This window comes from Ranitomeya variabilis, chromosome 2 (genome assembly GCF_051348905.1).
Source record: "Ranitomeya variabilis isolate aRanVar5 chromosome 2, aRanVar5.hap1, whole genome shotgun sequence".
Taxonomy (NCBI): Eukaryota; Metazoa; Chordata; class Amphibia; order Anura; family Dendrobatidae; genus Ranitomeya; species Ranitomeya variabilis.
In genome coordinates, this window is record NC_135233.1 from 1,029,221,166 (window position 1) to 1,029,233,617 (window position 12,452).

Genomic DNA, 12,452 nt, shown 5'->3' on the forward strand with positions numbered 1-12,452 from the left:
AGCCCAATTCATTGGCAAAAAAATATAAAATTTAAAAAAGCTTATACTCACTTAATCCAGGCTCCCCATCCAGTACAGCCTTTATCCATCCTCTTATCTGGTACAGCAGTGGGCGCTGGATGGTGCAATGCAGTGACATCATCGAACCCTCTGAAATCCCTTGCATGCTCCATCTCCAACACGCTATAGGTCGTATGTATGCTGTGGTGGAATTCCTGATAGGGCACAGAGCCAACTACAGCTCCTCTCCTCCTGTCCTGGGTGGTGCTCACAGCAATTGCATTTGTGTCTGATAGACGTGAATACAATTGAATGTGGATAGGGAGTGATGACTGGGGCACAGGCAGGAAATGAAGTCTGTGAGTGTGTGAGTCAGTGTGCTGAATGCCTGAGGCCGGAAGAAAGCGCCGGGCAGCTGAAGGCATTCAGCCATGTAAGATTTTTTTTTCAAAGTGCGTCCCCTTGGGGAGGCAAGAGGTAGTGCTCTAGGCAGGTGCTCACTCTGCCTACACCTCGTTCCAGCCCTGTTGTCAGAAACGGAGAGGTGTCACACAACTACCTGGTTCTCAAGATAAATTCCGGTCCCGGTGGGATCCATCAGATATTTCGACATATCCTGTTGATATGCCATAAATGTCTCAGATGGGAATACCACTTTAGGACTGGATCAGCCTGGCATTATGTAAATTTATAAATTGGGTCAGTCACATGCACAAATCCAGATATGACGGGCTCAACATGTAGCTCCATGAACTTGTCTGCATTGCGGGTGGATGAAAGAACTGCCTGGTATTTCATGCATTGTTGTGGCCCCTAAAATAGTGTAAAAATTACTTGTGAGCAATTGCACATCTACTATATAATTGTCTAAGGGTCACTTCCGTCTTTCTGTCTGTCTATCTGTCTGTCTGTCACGGAAATCCCGTGTCGCTGATTGGTCGCGACCAATCAGCAATGGGCACAGTCCGGCCACGAAATGACTGCTCCCTACTCCCCTGCAGTCAGTGCCCCCTCCATGCTCCCCCCCAGTCAGCGCCCACATAGCGTTAAAAGGACTGCCTTACACCGCAGCATAAAATAATAAAAAAACTAAAAAAATCATTATATACTCACCCTCCGATGGCCCCTGGATCCAGCCCAGGCCTTTCCCGCTCCTCGCACGCCACTCCGGTCACAATAATACATTGCGGCAATGACCGGAGATGATGTAGCGGTCAATTGTTATTGCCGCTTGGGACCGGAGCGGCCCTCGATGAGCAGGAAAGGCTATATTGCGTGGGCTGTGTTATATACTGCGTCGGCTGTGCAATATACTACGTGGCAGTGCTATATACTATGTGGGCTGTGCTATATACTACGTGGGCTGTGCTATATACTATATGGGCTGTGCTATATACTATGTGGCTGTTCAATATACTACATGGCTGTGCAATTTACTACTTGGCTGTGCTATATACTATGTGGGACTACGTGGGCTGTGTTATATACTGCATGGGCTGTGTTATATACTATGCCGCTGTGCTATATGCTACGTCGGCTGTGCAATATACTACGTGGGCTGTGCAATATATTACGTGGCTGTAATATACTGCGTGGGCTGTGCTATATACTGCGTGGGTTGTGTTATATACTGCGTCGGCTGTGCAATATACTATGTGGCTGTGCTACATACTACATGGGCTGTGCTATATACTACGTGGACTGTGCAATATACTACGTGGGCTGTGTTATATACTATGTGTCTGTGTTATACACTACGTGGGTTGAGTTATACACTACGTGGGCTGTGTTATATACTGCGTGGGCTGTTATATACTACGTGAGCTGTGTTATATGCTATGTGGGCTGCTATATACTACGTGGCTGTGCTATATACTATGTGGCCGGCCGCGAACAATCAGCGAAAGGTGCACTCCGGCCACGAATTGGTGTAGGATTTGAACCACGCTTCGCTAATTGGTCATGCTCGGCCAGCCGAATTCTGTGTATTCATTGTATTATTCTAAAATCTTCATAAATAAACTACATACATATTCTAGAATACCCGATGCGTTAGAATCGGGCCACCATCTAGTAGTTTAATATTGGTCAGTTGGTTTGGATAAACTGGGCCATAAAGGGTCTTGTATACTACAGAGAAATTAAAAAACAAAGATGCTCACCTCCTGGACTGGCTCCCCTCCTCCTTACTTAGTGCTGCACACTGAACATCAACATCTAATGGGGCAACACACAAATGTTGCTGCCAATTAGCACTGAGAAGCACAGAGAAGTGGCGCCATTCTGGGAAATGACTATTGTTTTGTTTCTTTGGGTTTTTTCTCATCCCTAGACTCATTAATAAGATGATCAACCCCTTCAGGAATAGATTTGTTTAGAAAATGATTCTATTCTATTACAACATTCCGTGTTGAATAAATACAAAAATATAGCAGGCCTTAGCTTTTTAGTACATCTTAGTATGTATTGGGTACTGTTTACATGAAATTTAGGGAATGCATTCAATGTAATATAATTCTTCATCTATAGAGAATGCTGTGCGCTGCACTTTGTTTTCTGCACTAGCCAGTGGATCAACATCACTTTTTCATCTTTAGAGTCTATAGATGTCTTGACCCATTCAGTATATGTGCTGGGCAATCAAAGTCTTCAATTTTTAAGGCACTAGCAACTGCAAAGATACATTTTGCTACTGAGATTATAAATAATAATAATAATAATAACAACACATTTTATTTAAGTAGCATCAATATATTAGGTTGTAAATGTTCAATATCAGACATTAGATAGTAACACACAATTCAACAATTTAAGAGGAATCCGGGCCCTGCCCATATGCACTTAGTCTATAAGAAAACCCAAGAAGCGAAAAGGTCTTGTATATTGCGTTGTAAGATCCAGCCATCTTTTATAATCATTAAGGGACACGGACCAAGGGATAAAAAGTAAGAAGGGACTACAGAGGAAAGTTAGATTAGGTAATAAAAGAGATAGGCCTGCCTAAAAAGATGTGTTTTTTGGGGGGCAAGCTTGAAACTGTGGACTCTGAGAATACCCTGGATTGTCTGGGATATTGCATTCCAGAGAACTGCTGAAACAGAAGGAGTAATCTGTACTTGCCATCTTGAATTTTCAGCATAATCATAATGTCTAACATCTGCACTGTTCCTTGTAGGTTTCTAAACGCTAAAAAATTGTGTCTGGGCCATTGCATAGCAGCAGTACAGGATCTCCTATGCTTTAGACTCATATCTGTGGCTCTCTAGATTCCTCCTCACAATTTGGAGTAATATATATAAATGTATTTTCTGATAGATGTGACCGCACCGCACCCCTCTGTGATATCTGAGCAGTACGTCATAGAACCTATATTTTAAGCACAGACCTATGGCCTGCAGACCATGATTTCTACAATCATGAATTTCGAGAGAAGCTTGGCAAATCTTTAGAAACACTTTATTTGTCTGATAGAGTTCCTCTTTAGGTTTACAGTACTTAGTAAGATTTGAATCCCAACGTGCGGGACCTTTAGGACATATACTTGGCACTGTCTGCATTTTTTGTGGTCTGGTTAATGACACACTTCTGCGAAAATTGCAATTGTTGCAAGGTGTCCTATGCTTCTAGGTTTGTATATGCCGACAACCTTAGCTACACATTATAGAGAAGTAACCAAGAATCCAGCCCAATAAAGAAACTATGATATCCTGCATGAGTGGTAATAGAAATTTAGGAACAATTGTGAAGTTCATTTTCTAAAAAAGTAACTCAATTTTTTGCTATGAGCAAAGAGTTAATGTCATAAAATCAGAATTTTAAATTTTATAAGCACATGAATGCAGCTTGCTTTTTTAAAAAAATGTTAAGTTAAATTAAAAAACATGTAAATAAAGTAGAATTTTATAGTTTCATTTTTTGAATGAAAAAAACCCATTACCAGTCAGTTAGCAATAGTCATAATTTAATAACGCAAGTGTTCAGTAGAGTGATATCTAATGCAGGGACGTCCGCAGACCATGAACATACTTATTACAGATCCAACATAATGATCTAACTCTTCGAGTTCATCTAACTACAAAAAACCTGCCATTAAAATCTATGAGAGCGGCGATAGCCTAACAGCTCAAGCATAGAAACCTTCCATAGTAGTGTAAAATATATAAGGTGTAACTGGTTTCTGGTTCCAGCTTAAAGATCTAATTTTAGGAGTAATTAAGTCTTATGGTTTTTTTTTTGGAAGTTACCCATTCTGCAACTGATATAATAAGATAAGGAAGTAGATAAAAAAGAATATCAAGAAAAGAAAAGTCGATTGGAGAAAGGAATTTCAGCAGCCAAAAAAAAAAAAAAAAAAAAATCGTGGTATTAAAATATGGAATAAAAGGATTATTACATTATGTACACTTGGAACTTCTTTAATGTGAAGTCTTTTTAGGAGAAATCTAATTTTTTTACACCTTCTTCCAAAATAAAAAATCACCAGTTCTCTCCAAATTATCTCAAAAATGGAAAAGGAAAAAAAAATAATCGTAAAAAATTATTTGAGTAACAAATGACTTGTTCCATTATTAACACATGAAGTGTTAAAGGGAACCTGTCAGCAGGATTGTGCACCGTAACCTACAGACAGTGTCGGGTTGGCACCGTTATACTGATTACAATGATACCTTGAGTGATGAAATCTGTCTTGTGGTTGTTGTTTAATCTTTATTTGCAGTTTTCCGTTAATGATAAGCTCGTGCTTTGGGGCGGCCTGTGTGTGGGCCTGTGGGTGGGGCATTATGTGGTGCTCTGCTTACATATTCATAATTATGGGTTTATGACAGGTCACTGATCCCTCAGTGACCTGCCTCCTATTTTACATACTGGGTACCATGTTGTGTGGAAAAATTAATATTCATCAAAATGGCATCGGCAACGGCGCATGTGCTGTAGCGTGATACAATGGCTAATATGCATAAATGCATTTATTATTTGTGGGGAGAAAAAAAGATCTTCATCAAAATGACACTGGCGATAGATGCCGCTGTGCAAGCGCTGCAGCTGGCACCATTTTGCTGGAGAAAAAAAAATTCAGCTCCAATAAAATGGCGCTGGCAGGGCCTATGCAGTTGCATCTATTCTTTTTTTACTAGATAGATGCTGTTGCACAAGCACTGCCGCCATTTTGCTTGGGGAATTTTTTTTAGACCTACTGAGCTACTGTTCAGGTGCTGCTGCTGGCGCCATTTTGATTTAGCCCAATTTTATTTCGCTAGCAAAATGGTGCCTGCACAGTACCATATATTGTGCTCTGATACATGCTACTGCACAGGCGCCACCGTTGCCATCTTGTTGGAGCCAATTTTTTTTCTTTCTCCTGCAAAATGGAGCTGGAAGCAGCGCTTGTGCAGTAGCATCTATCGGAATGTGATAGACGGTACTGAGCAGGCTCCACTGCCGGCGCCATTTTAATGAAGATAATTTTTTTTTCCCACAATACTATATGAATACATCATAGATGCATATATGCATATTAGCTATTGTATCATGCTACAGCGCAGGCGGCGGGGCCATTTGGATGAAGGTTAATTTTGTTCTCAACACAATATTCTATGCAGTATGTATAACAGGAGGCAGGACAGTGAGGGATCAGTGACCTGTCATAAGCCCATACTGATGAAAATGTAAGCAGAGCACCACATGAAGACCCTTCCCACAGGCCGCCCACAGACCCACCCACAGGTCACCCACAGCCACAGCCACAGCCCTGCCCACAAGGCACCCACAGGCCGCCCACAGGCCGTCCCGAAGTACAAGAATCTCATTAACTGAAAGCTAATCAGTATAACGCCACTGACATGACACTGTCGGTAGGAACACTTTAAGTGAGGTGGAGCTGGACAAAACTTTTTTAATTAATGGGCATCCGGAAGCCACGAGGAATGGAAAGACTTGAGTTGGAGAAAATACATTTTCCCATGCTGGCCTATTGTTCGCAGCACTACCGATGATCAGCTGAGTGGAAAGGCGACACCGCTTCCGTGAGAACCACTTCCCTTTATTTGTACAATAGAGCGATCATCAGTCATTATAGGGAATGTTGTGATCTTTATATTAATAATTTTTGATTGTATAATCAATTATTTTGAATATAAAATTAAATGTCCTTTTTTCACATTTATGCATTTATATATATTTTTCTGCAGCCGCTGGGGACTGCCATGTTCATTTGCTGGTGTGTAAGTGTGTGAGAATGATACAAATACAGCAGCCCCTGGTCACAGGAGACTGTGGTCGGTGTCCGACTGTATGTCCCACACTGTGGCTGCCCCCAGCTGTGTGAGCTGCAATATTCCCCAGTCACTGCTTACAGTGTTCAGCGAGAGTGTTCACAGGAGATGCCGAGATGCAGCGAGGGGAGGTCCGGGATGAGGGAGCGGTGATCAGCAGACTGAGATTACACTACTGTCAGGATATAATGCTGCTCTCACAGCTGGAGAAGACTTCTTCCAGTATATCTAATCCCATCCTGTCTCATACAGTAAGCTGAGCCCTGTATCTAATCCCCTCACATGATACACTCTGGGTAACTATTACCAGCACGTGGTACAGCCTGTGTATCTAATCCCAACCTGTGTAATAAACTCCACTGACCCCTATATTAAGTGTCAGCGTGAGCATGTGATACAGTCCGCACATCTAATCCCAGCTCTCCATACATTCAGTGTATCTAACATGCATGATATGATGTGCAGCACCAACTAACAGAATCTGCGCTGCCAGCTTTCCTCGGTGACATAGTCCACATCTCAGAATCACTCTACAGTCACTAACAAAATGTCTCTGCACTGTGATCCTAAACTTCATCCTCCCTTATACTTTTCTAAATTCCCCAAAGGCGAGGAGACATCACAGACACACAAGCACCGCCCACATTTACAGCAGTCGCAATGTGAGCTAGCATTCTACTAGATTTTCAATTGTTGAGAAATTTTTTTTATGGCACTTTCTCTTTAAATCACTTACCCTTATGAGATGACTCCGCTGACTCTGTTCAGTCTACACAGGAAATCTGACAAGCAAAGTTAAAAAAATTGAAAATATCAGACTACTGTGAATGCTCCACTTGTTAGGGTAAAAACATTTATAGATTGCTTAATCTTAAACAATATGGTCGGTTCCATAGCTTAGACTTATCATCAAAGAACTGTTCTCAGCAGGAAAGGTGGCCTCCGCATTCAGGTGGAGACTGAAGAGAGTGGTAGTCATGCATATGGAAATTAAATTAAAAAAATTACAGAAAGATATTTTTGTTCCTATATGTTAGTTTTCTACACAGAATTATGCTTAGATCAAGCCTAATCTGACTTGATCAATCTTGGGAAGTTTTCACTTTTTGTCTAATTTTTCATTACTACTGTTTCAAAAGCTATATAGCATCAAAGAAATAGTGAATACAGTTAAAGAACTTAAGGCCTGATTCACAATTTGGTTATTTTTGTCTTGTGGTATTCACGACCAAACTATTCAAAATAGTGCACATGGCTCATGAAGTTTGAGCAAAATCAAAACGGTTATTTAGTTTTCACTTTAATCTGTTTTGTGCATTTATTGCAAAAATTTACAGTCATATGAAAAAGTTTGGGCACCCCTATTAATCTTAAGCTTAATGTTTTATAAAAATTGTTTTTTTTGCAACAGCTATTTCAGTTTCATATATCTAATAACTGTTGGACACAGTAATGTTTCTGCCTTGAAATGAGGTTTATTGTACTAACAGAAAATGTGCAATCTGCATTAAAAAAAAATTTGACAGGTGCATAATTATCATTTTCTTGTTTTAAATACTCCTACCTACTTTTTACTGACTTACTAAAGCACTTTTTTTTTGTTTTGTAACCTAATTGAGCTTTGAACTTCATAGCCAGGTGTATGCAATCATGAGAAAAGCTACTTAAAGTGGCCACTTGCAAGTTTTTCTCCTGTTTGAATCTCCTCTGAAGAGTGGCATCATGGGCTCCTCAAAACAACTGTCAAATGATCTGAAAACAAAGATTATTCAACATAGTTGTTCAGGGGAAGGTTACAAAAAGCTGTCTAAGAGATTTAACCTGTCAATTTCCACTGTGAGGAACATAGTAAGGAAATGGAAGAACACAGGTACAGTTCTTGTTAAGGCCAGAAGTTGCAGGCCAAGAAAAACATCAGAAAGGCAGAGAAGAAGAATGGTGAGATCAGTCAAGGACAATCCTCAGACCACCTCCAGAGAGCTGCAGCATCAACTTGCTGCAGATGGTGTCACTGTGCATCGGTCAACTATACAACGCACTTTGCACAAGGAGGAGCTGTATGGGAGAGTGATGCGAAAGAAGCCATTCCTGCAAGTACGCCACAAACAGAGTCGGCTGAGGTATGCAAAAGCACATTTGGAGAAGCCAATTTCTTTTTGGAAGAAGGTCCTGTGGACTGATGAAACCAAGATTGAGTTGTTTGGTCATACAAAAAGGCGTTATGCATGGCGGCAAAAAAACACAGCATTCCAAGAAAAACACTTGCTACCCACAGTAAAATTTGGTGGAGGTTCCATCATGCTTTGGGGCTGTGTGGCCAATGCCGGCACCGGGAATCTTGTTAAAGTTGAGGGACGCATGGATTCCTCTCAGTATCAGCAGATTCTTGACAATAATGTTCACGAATCAGTGAAAAAGTTGAAGTTACGCAGGGGTTGAATCTTTCAGCAAGACAATGATCCAAAACACCGCTCCAAATCTACTCAGGCATTCATGCAGAAGAACAATTACACTGTTCTGGAATGGCCATCCCAGTCCCCAGACATGAATATCATTGAACATCTGTCGGATCATTTGAAGAGGGCTGTCCATGCTCGGCGACCATCAAACTTAACTGAACTGGAATTGCTTTGTAAAGAGGAATGGTCAAAAATACCTTCATCCAGGATCCAGGAACTCATTAAAAGCTACAGGAAGCGACTAGAGTCTGTTATTTTTGCAAAAGAAGGATCTACTAAATATTAATGTCACTTTTCTGGTGAGGTGCCCATACTTATGCACCTGTCAAATTTTGTTTGAATGCAGATTGCACATTTTCTGTTAGTACAATAAACCTCATTTCAAGGCAGAAACATTACTGTGTCCAACAGTTATTAGATATATGAAACTGAAATAGCTGTTGCAAAAAAAACAATTTTTATAAAACATTAAGCTTAAGATTAATAGGGGTGCCCAAACTTTTTCATATAACTGTACATATACTGTGTTTAAAGTGGTGCGGGTATCTCTAACATTTGCCTAAAAAATTCTGTTGTACTCCCCCCAAAAAATTTTTAAACCTCGCAATTGATAAATTGGCTTCAAACATCTGGGAAATAGACTTCAAAAAGGCAAAAATTGAAAAAATGCTTTAGAGCATTTAAAAACAGACTTAACATACCAAAGGCTTGACAAATGCAGTCATGAAACCGGAGAGTTTTTCTGGGATATAAATGTATGGCTCTCGCTTCTAAACAATCACCTGTAAAGGAAGATGGGGCACCCCAATTTTGCTAGATGAGGCAGAATTTGGCTCTTTCTTTTATGTTAACGTTACATTAGATAGCGCATAAGACGAAAACACTTGATTCTTATTCAGCACATTGTGTCTTAAACCTCTGCGAAGTAGCAAAGCACATTGACAAATACTAATCAATCTCTACAGTCTTATGGATTTTTCTTTTGACTAAATAAATACAGTTGAGGTCAGGAGACTGAATACAATTACGTCAATGATTATAATGTAGGAGTGAATAAAGATAAAAAAAACAATAGTCAGGACTACACTGTTGTAATTTCTAAATACTCTCCATTGATCTAGGTTATCTGATCATTTTATCATAACTTTTGACTTTTTGACTTTCAGTAAACTCAAATTTAATACAGGTGACAACTTTAGCTCTTTTCCAAACTTCCTATTTACAGTGCTTCTTTTGTGCAAATTATTGATCAAGTGGAGCAAAGCAATAGCACCACCGTAATTAATTCAATAGTACCTATTCTTGGTCTTGGGAAAGCATCAAGGGTAGAAACAAATCCTCCGATTCATTAAAGGGGTGGTCCCAAACTAATATTTATTTTATTCCTAAATGTCTATTTAATGTCATAATCTAATTTTTTTTCTAATATATTTTAATTAAAAAGTCCCCATTGTTCCCTCACTACTCTATGTAACTGCTTTATTTTTTACCTACTTCCTGTTTGGTGACCCTTCTTTTGATTACCCCTAGTATATGCTGGAATACTCAAACAAGACTTCATCAGGTGGCAGAGAGTGTGGTCACTGCTGCAGCCTCTGCCCTCACTCTGATAAGATGCATCATCAGTGACATCTGTTTCAGGTGCAAGACTTGTCCTTGTTGTCAATTACAACGTATTGTCCATAGGTTCTTGTCACTGTGCAATATTCTTTTCAATGCACAGTGACAGTGCGCTCCCTCGCTGGCTCTATTGAGAAGTGACAAGCTGTCAAGAGAGCGCACTGTCAGTGCACATTGTAAGGAACTTAGGCTGGTTTCACACTTGCGTTTTTATCTGCATGCGTTTTTTTAAAAAAACGCATGTGTGAAAAACGCATGTAAACGCGGTAAAACGCATGCGTTTTTTAGACGCATGCGTTTTTATAGAAAAACACAAGAAAACACAAGAAAAAACAAGAAAACCTTAACCCTAACCCTACCCCTAACCCTAACCCTAAACGTGACTGAAATACGTGGCACTGAAATACGTGCAACTGAAATACATGGTACTTAAATACGTGGCACTTAAATACGTGGCACGTGGCACTTAAATACGTGGCACGTGGCACTTAAATACGTGGCACGTGGCACTTAAATACGTGGCACGTGGCACTTAAATATGTGGTACTTAAATACGTGGCACTTAAATACGTGGCACGTGGCACTTTAATACGTGGCACTTAAATATGTGGCACGTGGCACTTAAATACGTGGCACGTGGCACTTAAATACGTGGCACTTAAATATGTGGTACTTAAATACGTGGCACTTAAATACGTGGCACGTGGCACTTAAATACGTGGCACGTGGCACTTTAATACGTGGCACGTGGCACTTAAATATGTGGCACGTGGCACTTAAATACGTGGCACGTGGCATACGTGGCACTGAAATACGTGATACGTGGCACTTAAATACGTGGCAATATGACTGTCAGAAAATGTTCATTAAACGGTTAGGGGTGAGGTTAGGGGTAGATTAGGGTTAGGGTTTGGATCCCTTTATCACCTTTATGGTGGTGGGTGGCTTTTCAGTGTGTTTTCTGGTTTTTTTCTATAAAAATGCATGCGTTTTTAGCGCAAACAAACGCATGTGCTTAAAAACGCATGCGTTTACATAGACAGCAATGCATTTTTTTGCCGCGAAAAAACGCATGCGTTTTTTCGCGGCAAAAAAACGAGCAAGAAAATACTGCAGGTAGCATTTTTGAAAATGAACGCATGCAGACAAAAAACGCATGCGTTTGAAAACGCGACCAAACGCATGTGCAAAAAAACGCATGCGTTTTCAATGTTAAATATAGGGGGAAAAAACGCATGCGTTTTTTGTGCAAAAAACGCTGCAGACAAAAACGCAAGTGTGAAACCAGCCTTAGGCTAGGTTCACATTGCGTCAAGTACATGGCGTTAAACGGATGCGTTAAACGCATGTACAGAAAAGGAGCAAAAAATATGTGAAATTCGTCGTCACAGTAACGCTAGCGTTAACGCATGTGATCGCGTTTTTCATTTTGATGTCCGTATCCGTTTGTCTGCGTTTGTCACTGTCAATAAAGTTGTTCTTTTTTTTTTTTTTTTTTTTCCCTTTTGTCATTGTCGGGTGTGGGCACAGACTCATTCTCCATTTTGAAAGCATTGAGTGAACTTCTGCTAGCAAGATGTTTGTGTCTGAGCTCGTCAGATTTCGCTTGATGCGGTTGCGACTTCGTCAGAGAAAGCGCAGTTCGCAAAGGAGATATTGGATCCACGAAGTGAATTTCTTGCGGAGTACATATGGTGCCTTTCACACCCTGTATGTGCAGCTTCGGGATCACCCCTCCAAATTCCAACGCTATCTCAGGATGTCCATTGAGACCTTTGATGTTCTGCTCTCGCATGTGACGGATGAGATACATCATCATCGCAGCACTTTTCGTGAAAGCATCAGTGCGGAGCAACGTCTAGTAGTGACTGTGAGGTAATTATACATTTTTTTTAGCATTCTATTGACAAACACTAGATGTAGGTATCGTGGGGCATAATGTTCATTTTGCAATTGTATATTCTATTGTAACTAGGCTTTAGATGATCACTAACAATCCTAATTTTTTTTTTTTTATTTAAATGTCGACAGATATCTGGCTACCGGAGAAACTTTTGCATCACTGCATTATCAGTTTAGACTTGGGAAGTCAACAATTTGC